We start from the raw sequence: 13,277 nt of genomic DNA on the forward strand, positions 1-13,277 counted from the left end.
CATCTTGATTGTATGAAGTAGTTAATCTTCAGTTCCAGGGGCTTCCCTGGTGGCGCAGTGGTTAAGAAGTCGCCTGCCAATTCAGGGGACACAGGTTTGAGCCCTGGTCTGGGAAGATCCCACATGCCGCGGAGCAACTAAGCCAGTGTGCCACAACTACTGAGCCTGTGCTCTAGAGCCCACGAGCCACAATTACTGAGCCTGAGCGCCACAACTATGAAGCCCGCACACCTTGAGCCTAGGCTCCACAACAAGAGAAGCCACTGCAGTGAGAAGCCCATGCACTTCAATGAAGAGTAGCCCCTGCTCGCTGCAACTAGAGAAAGCCTGCATGCAACAACCAAGGCCCAAGGCATCCAAAAATTAATTAATTAATTAATTTAAAAAAAATCTTCAGTTCCAGGGTTAGTTTGTTCCATTTCCTTGAGGCCAGCTCTTGGAATTGTTCAAGCTGGAGCAGCTTATATCATGGCTCCAGTCTAGTCATCATGTAGTTAACTTTCTCCACCTGGTGAGGGCTTCAGTATCTGCAAACCAGCTCAAAGGATATGGCTCAGAATATTATCTATAGCCCTTGAGAAGGAACTAGAGGTCCTTGACTTTGTTTAATGGCTAAACTATAATTTTGTCTTGTTTGACTGCTTTCCTTTGCTTCTGCATTTTCTCACTGCTCTGATTAAATTTATTCTTTGGCTAAAATTTTTCTATAGGCAAGAGGCAGGCTGAGAACATGGGGGAATCTGTCCAGGGAATGCCCCATAGGGGCCTTCCAGTGGCTAGCTGAGTCTCCACCTCCATCTGGTAGCAATTAGACTCCACTAAGTGGTGAAAGTCAGAGGAAATCAGCATCCTACTTTTCTCCACCCCTGGTGTCACTGGGAGCTGGTGGGGAGCCAAAACTCCACAAACCCACCTGGCACCAATGAGAGTGACCAAGACAGTGGGAGGCAGAGCTACTTAACACTCGACTTCTAGCCATACACAGCTCCTCACCTGTGTGTCAGAGGGGTGCAGTGGGTAGCTGAGCCTCCACCCCTATCTAGCCTCAATGAAACAAAGTGAGTTGATTCCCAGTGGGGGCTAGCTGAGACTCCTGATATCCTCTATTAACTGGATACCCTCTATTAACTGTGTTTTAGTCCCTTTTCCAATTCCTTACTCCTCCACAGATGTTTCCTTCAGCTCCCCCCAAAAAATACTTGTGCTTAAATCCTTGCCTCAGGGTCACCTTCAAAATGAGACATCATTCAACTAATATTTACTTGAGCATTTTTTAAGTTCAGAGTATTATTGTAGGAGTTGCTGCATTTGTGAAAAAGATTATAAAACAAATCATCTCTATTGTCATGGAGTCGATATTTTGGTGGAGGAAACAGATTCATCATGTTAAAAAGAAATTAAAATTGTTTAACTGCTATTAGGAGAAACGAGATGGCATAGGGACAATATAATGCTAATGAAAGGTATCAAGTCCCTTGGATTCATCACCATCCCATCTCATAATCCAGGTTTGAGTACAGCCTTATAAACTGTTCTTCAGTGCTCCAACTCTTTCTAGAAGGCTTGTAGATAGTGGTTAAAGCAACACACACTTATTCATTCATTTATCTGTCAAATAAAACTTTATCAGGAATCAAATATGGGTCAGGCACTGTATGACACAATTGACATCTTACTGGTACTATGAAGTGTTGAATCAAATAGAACACAACAACCGACAGAGAATGAAGTATTGACTTAAACAGAAGAGAATGATGGAAGAGAGAAAACTTCTTGGTAACTAGAGGAATAGGAGGTTTCAGCACTGAGGAAATCACATCCCCTCTTCCTGCCCCAAAATAAGAGGGATAATATCAGAATGCAAAGATAGATTATTCTTCTCTCAATTTCAATTGAAAAACTGAAAGGTTCATAGAGTAAAAAAGAATGAAAGCTATAAAAATGTACTTGGAAAGTACATTTCCATTTATTTCAGTTCATTGTCCCTTATCTATCTCATCTAAATAGTTCCTTTACGTTAACAGGATAGAATTGTGAAGTATTCAGTGGGGACCACAGAAGCAGGAACTGTATCTTGTTCAATGATGGACTCAATCTTTTATTCCCATTGTGCCTTTGCATATGCCCTAACCTTCAAGCCTCAGCATCCTGATATTTCTGCTGTGATTAGCAAGTGCCAAATCAATTTAAGAACCATTGCACTGAACATTCAGGAGTTCAATCATCCCTCGAAGACTGAGTTAGAATTGATTCTGATATTGGTTTTATTGAATCACTTAATTCTATTTAAAAGGAGAGGGGAGCCTAAATATAAGAAATATCTGGAAGCCAGTGGTACCATATTCCACACAGGCCTCCTCTTCTTGGGTCCGTCATCTATGAAAGGCGATCCCCTGGGTTACACCAGCATCAGATAAAATATTTTTTATGGCTTTGATGTGACATTCTGTTTTTTTTGATATGTATCATCACAATGCCAAGATATACCAAAGACATCATTATTTTCTCTATCATATGTTTTCAGAATACCTCAGAATTTTCCTGTGTCTATTTTTAACACATTGACCACAACTGTACTGAAATCATTAACTGAAGAAATTTTTTTTTTTTTTCTTTTTGCGGTACGCGGGCCTCTCACTGTTGTGGCCTCTCCCATTGCGGAGCACAGGCTCCGGACGCGCAGGCTCAGCGGCCATGGCTCACGGGCCCAACCACTCCGCGGCATGTGGGATCTTCCTGGACCGGGGCACGAACCCGTGTCCCCTGCATCGGCAGGCGGACTCTCAACCACTGCGCCACCAGGGAAGCCCCTGAAGAAATTATTGTTTAATATTTTTCTTCACTGTTAAAATTTGCACTGCCTTGTTCATCACTGAAGGTCCAATATTTAGAAAAGTGTGTAGCACAAAGTAAATACTTGTTGAATGAAGAGAGGCATGCTGGGAAAACTGTCTTCGTACCAATGCATTTCAAACTTTAGATTATTTAAAAATCCTGATCTCTCTCCCCTCCCCTAGCCAGACATTCTGATTCACTAAATTGGGGCAGGGTTCATAATTTTCATTTCTAACAAGCCCAAAGGTGATGGTCAAGCTGCTGGTCTGAGTACCACAATTTGGACATGACTTGTCCACATGACTGTATGGCCTAGCGGAATAAAGCAGTAAGATTCCAGGTCTGCAGTTAAACTGTTGTGGCCTCCACAACCCATTTGAGATATTGGCCAGAGTGATCAGGGATTTCTGGTGTCCCCAAATAAAGAATGAAACTCTGTATAAGATCACTATCCATTGTGGTTGTACTTGAGCCAAGAACAGACTCAGGTAGCCCAAGGGATTATGAAATTCCCAGGATAGTGTTACTTTGTACCTTACCCACCTACAGCACGCATCTCACTACATATCTCTGATCGTGGGGACACCTTCATCACGATTTTACATTTCCTCCTTTTGCACCAGTTTCAATCAAGCTACTGACCAACACTGTCTTCCTCTTAGGACTTCCTAGCCACTGATTTGTTTCTGAATTTTGGAGAACAGTTTCAAAGAACTTGAAGTTCATATTTACCTACCTGTTACCCACCATTTCCAGATTGTCAGATACCACGTATCAATTCAAATCTGAGTGTGTACAATGCTGTATCTCTTACTGACACTACTACTGTTCAGTTGCCTACTGCCACCTCTCTTGTTGCAATTCTCTACTCATAATGTCCAGTTTCAGAAAAATTTAAATTCAACTCAATGATTTACTGCAATAGTTGTGCAATGATTGACATTTTAGTAACTGTTTAGAACTGAATGGATTGCAAGTTACCTCTACCCAGTACTCTTTTGAGGATGAGTAGTTGTCTCAGGTTTAGGTTTTGAGGGAGAAAAAACAGTGAGTTAGTCAAGGAAGTTGGAAAAAAGAGAGTAATAATGCACATACAGAGAATCCTTGCAATTGCTATAGCTCCTGTTCCCATCCTTAGGAGGCAAAGGTGACCTGCAGTTCTTTCACTTTGATTATTATAGAGTCTCTTCTGTATTCTTACCATAAGTCTCCCTTTTCTGGAACTGGGCTATAAATGGGTATCATCCCAGAAATCAAGGAATACAATGGAATAACTATTCTCACAGTAATCTTCAGGTCTGAGACTTCAGACTGATTTGGAGCTATGTAGTCTGCTACTCTTCCACATGGGGTCTGGGACCTTATCATCATTGCCATTTTTCCTAGTCATCAACTGATTTTTACACAGTAGAATATGCTACAAAGAGCATATTTCCTCCAAAACACCTCCAAATTTATAACTTTTCTTTAAAATAAAAGAAAGAAAAAAAACGTACTCTTTAGCCAGCACCATATTTAGTAAATAGACAAGTGAAGGAAAGTAGATTTGGATTTTTCCTTCCAAGGTTCTAGTTTGCCTGTTGGTATCACTGTGTTCTTAGAAATTACAAGTTTCTCAGCCCTCTGATGAAAATGAAGAAGTCTCCATGTATTAAAGACTATTGTGAATCACATATCCACCTCACTGAGAATTTACCATCACCCAGAGTTTTGAACTGAGAAGGTGTCCCCTCTCTCTCATTTGCACATTTCACTGGAAATGATTGCCCCTTCATGCTATTTTCTATAGCTCATTTTGCTCTGAATTTCCAGACTCCTGTCTATCAGTAAATGATGTTGGCTCTTTACACAGGCTTCAACAAGTGGGATTTTCCTACATCAATCTTTCTTCAACTCCTGCGTTAATCTTCTCTCTTTTTTGGACGTTGATGAGTTGTTGGCCCCTGTTCCCTTAGTTCCTTTAAATATACACCCCCGCCTTCTCCAGCTACATAGAACCAGTTTGTCACCAGCTCCAACTCACAGAACTTGAAACGCGTGACCTTGATTGACTTCTTGGCAGCTTTGTATGAATAAACATTAGATTTCTGTTCCCCATGTAATTCACTGTCTCTAATAAAGACTATAGAATGTAGGTTAAGGAGAGCAGTAACAACCACACTTGGTATCTGTAAAGAGTCCTTGCTAACCAGCATCATTACCGATGTAAAGCTTTTGAATGTATTTTTCAGCAAATATTTTTTAGCTGAGGTACATAAGTGTTCTCATTTAGCAAAAGACAGCCTGTGATGCAGGAGAATAAAAGACTTTGGTTGAAAAAGCACCAGAATGGAGAATTTTACATCTCATATAGATGCCCAAAAAAATGTTCATTGAATCAGATAACATAGCAAGTAAGTTAGAAAAGTATATGAAGATCCAGCTCAGTGTTTCTCTCCAAAAGTTCACAATTGTCTATGCATGTAGCACAGAGTATAGTCCTAGAGAGTGGCGGTGGGGACGTGCTGAGCTGTCTTTATTTCTTCACCCTCACTTTGTATAAGCAAGGACACCTGCCCTCCTTTGTCTAATAAGGTTGTATGATAATTTGGGGAATAACACAGAGAAGAGTGTTCCTTGAAGTAGAGGAATGTGTCATATTGAACTCTATGGTCACAGTGCCTAGAAATATGTCTGGACTGTAGTAGGTATATGATAGATCCTCGCGGAATGAGAGGGATACTGCAGGGGAAATAAAAAAGCAAAGCCATGAAGGAACTCTCCAAATCACACCCTCTTCGTTCAAATATTCATGAACTGATGAGGCAAAGAAATTGTTCTGCTCGGTTACAATATCTGTCCCCATTCCCTCTTCCACACATGTAAGCAGCAAGCACTTACTGTCAGATTGTGACCCTGGGGCAGTCATTCATTTCCACTTGAACCAGCTCTTTCAAATAACATGCGCATGTTGCATTTACCAAAGGAAAATTATACCTTTTCTTTCTTTGACTCACTGAGGGAGTTTTATTTGGAAAACATTTACTTGTATCTTTCAGCTGCTGTGATAGATTTCACAGCAAGTTTCTCACTATGAAAGAGGAACCCCTGCAAACTGCTAACCTTCTTCAAGGTCTCTTGTGGTGCCAGGCTAAGGGGAACAGGAAGGTAGATGGAAAGCTAGCAGAGTGTTCTGGAATCAGAACTCATGTGGGGCCACTTCTGAGCACATCTGTTGAAAAGCAGCCTGTGTGAGGGAATCAGACATGGAGCAGTCAGGGCAGGGTTCAGATCTTAGATTCAGAATTTTAAGTTATTGGGTCTTTCTATTTCACCTTCATGAGGGTAAGTTTTACCTCTACAGAGGGTATCTAATATAATGTTTTTAATATATAAGAGGTGCTCAAAAATTGTAGCTACTATTTCAGCCATTAAAAATTTTTAAAAACCTGCCCTTTTAAATAAAGAAAGAGTAAAATTTACACATCACTAGGGACATCATTAGGGAGAACTTCAGACTGTTTTTCCAATAGAGGTGATAGAATTGCACTAACTGAGACAGCAGTGCACACTCCACATTTTCTTGCTTGATCCAACTTGTAACAAATAATTTACATTTCTAGGGGACAATTTCTTTGTCTATGGTACCTAGAAATAGTTCTAGCATACAGTAGCTATTCAATCAGCATGTGTTTAATAATGAAATGTATAGATTAGGAGTATAGACTTGATGATAAGCCGTAATGCAGCATTCATTTAGTAAGATCTGGCTAGATGCAGTGCTTTACATGCTATATAAAAATATGAAAATGCACAAGGGAGACATAACCTTTGCCTAGAGTGTGATTTGGTACTCAGGGCATACAGAATATGTTCCAGGAAGAATGAGTCATCTTATCACTGGAGCATCAGATTTGGAGAGATTTGAGGTTTAATGTTAAATATGTTTGGAAATGTGGAATGATATGATATAATATATGACTGAATTCTCAGAAACTATCAAGAATGTTTGATCTAAAGGATAGACTGATCAGATGGGTGCAGTTAGGAAGATATTAAAATAGTCTGGCTTGCTAGTTTTCCAACTGTAACTACAGGATACAAAGAAATGAGTGGCAGAACTCAGAGATCTGTATCCTTAATTTGACTACAGTCAACCTACTTTAAAATGGGTTATATATTGGAAAATAAGTAGTCTTTGGAGAAGGGGAAACAGGTTAAACTTGTCAGTTATTAAACAATTACAGTTCAGAGTTAGGTTAGTAATTTCAGGGTTGAAAAAGAAGGAAAATAAAAAGATGTTCATAACCTTTTATTTTTCTTCTTAGATTCCATATATATATGTTAGCATACAGTATTTGTTTTTCTCTTTCTGACTTACTTCACGCTGTATGCAGACTCTAGGTCCATCCACCTCACTACAAATAACTCAATTACACTACCAAATGTAAAACCGATAGCTAGTGGGCAGCAGCCACATAGCACAGGGAGATCAGCTCGGTGCTTTGTGACCGCCTAGAGGGGTGGGATAGGGAGGGTGGGAGGGAGATGCAGGAGGGAGGAGATATGGGGATATATATGTATATGTATAGCTGATTCACTTTGTTATGAAACAGAAACTAACACACCATTGTAAAGCAATTATACTCCAATAAAGATGTTATAAATAATTAAATATCATTGGAGGCAGGGGGAAAAAAATGAACAATTTTGGATGTGGAATAAAATGAAACTAATTAGTCTGAAAACAGGAGAACAAGTGATGTCATAAGCAACATACTCTAACTCAGGGATGCTCCAAATTTTGTCCAAGCTGGATAGATTAGAAACAACTTGGGAGCTTCAAAAATTACAGATGATTGGGTCTTGCCTTTTGAGATTCTATTTGAGTAGATCTGGGATAGGGCAGGGAAAGCTTTATTTTTTCTAAAAGTGCTGATGTTTTCTGATGGACAGCCATTGAACAGAATCATCTATCTACCACAGTGTCTTGGGATGTCCACCTGGATTTAGATCTAATTTTGGGCCTGGGAATGAACAGTGAACAAATGACCAAAAGAAGAAAGAATAAAAATGACATCCACCAGTTTTTTTCCACTAAAACTTTTTATATTCCTTACTTCTAATGATTATGAAAAGATAGATTCCAGCCCTGAAGAGCTGAAGTTTTGTTTTGGTTAGTCTGATCCTTCCAGGGAGGCAAAAGATGCCCCATTTTCTTCATGCAAACCTTCCCTTCCTTGATGCTGAAGCCTGCTAAAGCCAAGGTATTAAATTTCTTCTAATAAGAAAATGTAAATGTAAAAATTAAGTACAATCACACCATTTTGGTATTTGAGGCAGCTTTAAATATCACATGATCCAACTATCTTATTTAAAATAACTGAAAATTTGGTCTGCCTATGTTTTCCTCTAAGAGTTTTGTAATATCTGGTCTTAAATGTAGATTTTTTATCCATTTTCAGTTTATTTTTGTGTATGGTGTTAGGGAGTGTTCTAATTTCATTCTTTTACATGTAGCTGTCCAGTTTTCCCAGCACCACTTATTGAAGAGACTGTCTTTTCTCCATTGTATGTTCTTGCCCCCTTTGTCATAGATTAGGTGACCATAGGTGCGTGGATTTATCTCTGGACTTTTTGTCCTGTTCCATTGATCTATATTTCTGTTTTTGTGCCAGTACTAAAAAAAAAAGAGCAAAATAAAGCTATTTACAACAACATGGATAGACCTAGAGAATGTCATACTGAGTGAAGTAAGTCAGAGAAGGAAGTGATATGATATCACTTATATGTGGATTCTAAAAAATGAATGTATCTACAAAACAGAAATAGAGTTACAGATGTAGAAAATAAACTTCTGGTTATCTGGGGGTAATGGGGGGGAGGAATAAATTGGAAGATTGGAATTGATACATACACACTACTATTTAAAAGATAGATAACTAATAAGGGCCTACTGTATAGCACAGGGAACTCTACTCAATATTCTGTAATGGCCTATATGGGAAAAGAATCTAAAAAAGAGTGGATATATGTATATGTATAACAGATTCACTTTGCTGTACACCTGAAACTAACACAACATTGTAAATCAACTATACCCCAATAAAATTTTTTAAACTAAAATAAAATAACTAAAAAAATAAAATAAAATAACTGAAAATGTCACTGGCATTCTCTATTTGCCCTCTAGGTGAAAAGCTGTTTATGGGCCAGGATGATTTCTTATTTACTTCTGCATTCTCTGTGCCCATTCCATTTCAGGTTCAGTAAATATGTATCAGCTTTATGTGCTGTATCAAATTACCCAAGATGTTTACTTCTTCTCTTTCTCTCTCACAAACACACATGCATATACACACATGCACAGGCACACACACACACACTCTTATATAGATTATGGTCAATGGTTTAGTTCCAGTCAGCACAGTGTCAAAATTTAACACCTGCCAAAACGTGGCTTAGCTGGACAGAGCAATCATCTGTATTTTTCATTTCACTATTTTAAAAAGTTTGCAGCATACAGAGAGAGAGTGAGGAATCTTCACTAATTTTTCCATTTTCAGAGAATAAATTCATGTTTTCAGGTCTTTCTCAATGCAGAATGGAATGAAAATTCCAGGGATATAGAATTTCACATAATGTTGTCCATGAAGTTTTGCTAATGTATATGTTGAAATTTCAACTTTAACAGCTACCAGGACAGTAGTTGAGCAGTTTCACACCCCAAGTGAAATTAAAAGGAGAAAAAAATCTAAGGGGATTTAAAAATAGGGGAAATGTTTCAAACTTTCCTTCAAACTTTGAAGATATTTGGAGAGTTTGATTGAATGACAGTGAACAATATAATAATCGTACTTCCATAAAGAGATTTCCAATTTGCAGAGCACCCTCACAAACATTATCTCATTTAATTCTCACAACAATACGATGTGATGGTTCCAACGGATACATGTTTCTTGCATTTGTAGATGAGAAAATTGAGACAGTAAGGGTTAATCAGAAGCGTTTGGGCTGAGTTACTTTTCTTGCATTTAAGAAGCTTTGCCACTTTTTTAAATGGCCAGGAAAGACCACCTTTGAGAAGAGACCATGAGATGGTGTTACAAGCAACAAGCTGAGTCCTGCTGTTGAAAGGGAATCTAGATGGGCTAATAGCCAACTTCAAGCAACTCCATTTTTCTTTTGAACTACATTTTTATTTTGGTGAAGACAAAGAACCCAACGTTTTCAATCTGCTTTGGCAGCTCTAAGATCCATAATAGCCCAATCCAATTAAAGGTCTATACACTTCTGCCATTACCATCACACTAGGTTGCTCTGCAACAATAAAAGGAAGTTGAGCAAAGCAAATCCTATCTGAAAATGAACAATTCTGCCTATTTATTGACATCATCCTTGTCTGTTGTGGATTCGCCTGGTATTCATTTCCTGGGGCTTTCGGGAATGATTGTTTGCTAAGTGGATGGAAGAAAAATTGAACACGTCAATGTTTACGTGACCTAAGACTTTCATGGCAAAAGCTAAGACCGAAGAGCAAATTAATGCATACATTGGTCACAAACCATAGAGGCAAATGTTTGGAATGTCTTAAAAATTTAATGCATATTTTATACTCCATTGGGAACATTTAAAAGCTTTGACCTTAGCCTATAATGATCTGGGAAAAAAGGAAGGGGGATGAAGTCTGAACTATACATCTAACAAACTGAACTTACGTCTGATAATGTGAGATGTTTATTTAAGCCCGAACAGCAGAATGTGATAATCCATGGACTCGAGATAGGGGATAGAGATAAGACAGAGTTCTAGATGCTACCAGTAATTATCAGTGTGCTCATTCTAAATCATTTAAACTATAGTTTTGAGATAGAAAACCAAGGTAAAGGGACTGTTCAGCAGTCAGAAAAATCTAGGTTAGAATTCTAAAATCTATTAGGAATCCCTCACCCTGCTGAATGTAGCTAAATCATGCACAGTCCAAAACATGGATATTATGCCTCTGACCTAAAACTTAAACCACAAATTTTATTATTAGCCCTTTTTCCTGAGACTTCCCAGACTAAGCCAATTCCTAATTGAGAGATAAGCTTGAACCTCATTTATAATAGAGATTTGGGCAACATGGGAAACCTGGGCTATCAGGAAGGCCAGGAGAAGGGCAAATAACAAGGTCGAAAATTCTTCATCATGTTAAAGTTCTAGCCTCAGTATATTCTCTTGTTAATCTTAACCCGCCCGCTGGAGACAAACGAAAGAGTAGGGCAAAGTGCATGTAATAAGGGTTATTGAAACTTTACAAAAATATCTGACAAAGTGCCAGGCATATAAAAACATTAAATAAATTTTAGTTATTGTTATTGTCATCACTGTTATCATTATCCTCATTATCAGTGGCAGCATCCCCAGCAAAATCATCTTAAAGGCTATTAGGTAGTTTTATGAAATAGTTCCTGAGTTAGCAAATTTGATTGTAGTCTCTATTCTAAAATGACCCAATATGAGCTTTGAATCTGTAAGGACATAAATTATAGGCACAATGTCTTTAGCTGGATATTCGGGTGCAAATAATCCCCTCACACAAGATGTATACCTCCCCCATACAAAATATCTATCAAAACTTCCAATTATCTACCCATCCCCATTCCTGTAATTGACATCTAGTCTTTATGTGGAGCACAGATGAATGCCACCAGGTGCTGGTGTGAACAAACGGAACAGGTTAAACTGCTTCAAATAATTCCCTCAAAAAGAAAAATGAGACTGAATTATTCAAGCTGAACTAGGTACCCTGTGACCACCAATCAGCTTGAAGTGTACATTGGAGGCACTGTCAACCTGTGCCCTCCAACTCATATAGATAGCAACGGGGGAGAGGGAATCAATGGTGTAAAACACTTTCTTTCCAGAGGCACCATGTATACCCTTGAGAATGCAATTTTTGTGGAAGTCAGACATTAGCTTACCTTCTTCCTGAGAACATGGCGACTGCACTTTAGGGGTCAAAAAACCTTCAAGTATTTAAGGAAACAGTACTAGGAGGTCATGGAATCCTCAGATGACTGCAGAGATCTCTTTAAAGTAAGACCCTCCGTATTTACTAGGGGACCTTCTTAGAAGGAAAACCAACTTTTTATTTTTGTATACCCTGCAGGCAGTTGTCTTGATGATAGGGGTCATGCTGACACAATTTGTCCCTGAAATGCATGCAGGTCAGACTCTATTCGCTGGCCAGGATTGTTATGGATGATCTAGTTATCCTAGATTTCCTCATTGCAAGCCAGTTTAATATAATCACTGAGACATTCTTCTGTACCTGGATTAATGCCCATGGACCAAATGGAAAAATCAATAGAGACTTTTAAGGAGAAAGCCACCTGACTTTCTAAGTTAGACCCTGATAACTTTGGGATTTGTTCAACTTGTTGAGTCCAGGACCCCAAGCATGGTTGTGGTCAACATTGTAGGTGGACCTCATCCTGCTACTTGGAGCCCTATTGTTAGAGGTCTTTATTCAGTGCTATTATATATGGGAAAAAAAATTGAACTGATTTATTTCTAGACTAGCTTGTTGGATTAATCAGAGTGGCTGATGGACTATCATATTCATGAGAACATGTTCTGGAAACCAAGGTCAGACTCAACTGACCTTGTAGTAATGAGGGGTAGATCTTCTGGGAAGGTAATTCTCCATGTGTCCTTCGCATTTCTGCATGTCTTACAAGCAGAAACACTGAATCCTTTTGTCCTATACTATCTTTTCGAGGATACTGGTAGAGTGAAAGCCTTGGAAGACAGTGATAATGGCTTCCTCTAGAGAAAAGTGCAGATTTGTTTGCTGTACAGTATAATTAATATGGCGTCTCCATCCTGGGCAAAGATCAAGTAGCCTCATTGCCTATAATCAAAGATTCGGATTCTCTAAGCTGGGATTCCTCTCCTGTAAACACATACTGCATATGTAGATGTCACATAGCCTTTTTTGTGCTGTTCTATGGGTTGTGGGACTCTGAGAACCAGCACGATACTGCTGATACTCTAGAAACTGCTGTGGCTGCAACTGATAAAGTATTTTCTCTCTGATCCAGAAGGCTCATGTCTTCTGCTACCCTCCATGGAATTGTGGCAGGCCAACTTTTTAGCTTGCAAGCAAGGTAAAGCCTCAACCTCTCCAACGTTTTTAACAGAATGTGGGCAGGGTCTTGTAATTATGGTAACAAGTGTTCTTATTTTCTTTGCATTTTATTGCATTTTGTTATAGCTAATGTATTTGTAGTGATATTTAACAGTTGCTCTTAAAAGATTCACTCTCTAATGTGGAGGCTGACTAATCCTGATATCACCAAGTTCATCTTTTCTTTCTCATTGGGAAAATAACTGCATTAACAAATTGTGACTATTTTCTACTAGTCTTAAATAAATTAGGTCAAAATCATGTGTCATTTACTAGGGACAGATTCCTT

Source organism: Delphinapterus leucas, chromosome 7, assembly GCF_059928025.1.
Source record: "Delphinapterus leucas isolate spDelLeu-1000000601 "Yukka" chromosome 7, BTC_Dleu_Yukka2, whole genome shotgun sequence".
Taxonomy (NCBI): domain Eukaryota; kingdom Metazoa; phylum Chordata; class Mammalia; order Artiodactyla; family Monodontidae; genus Delphinapterus; species Delphinapterus leucas.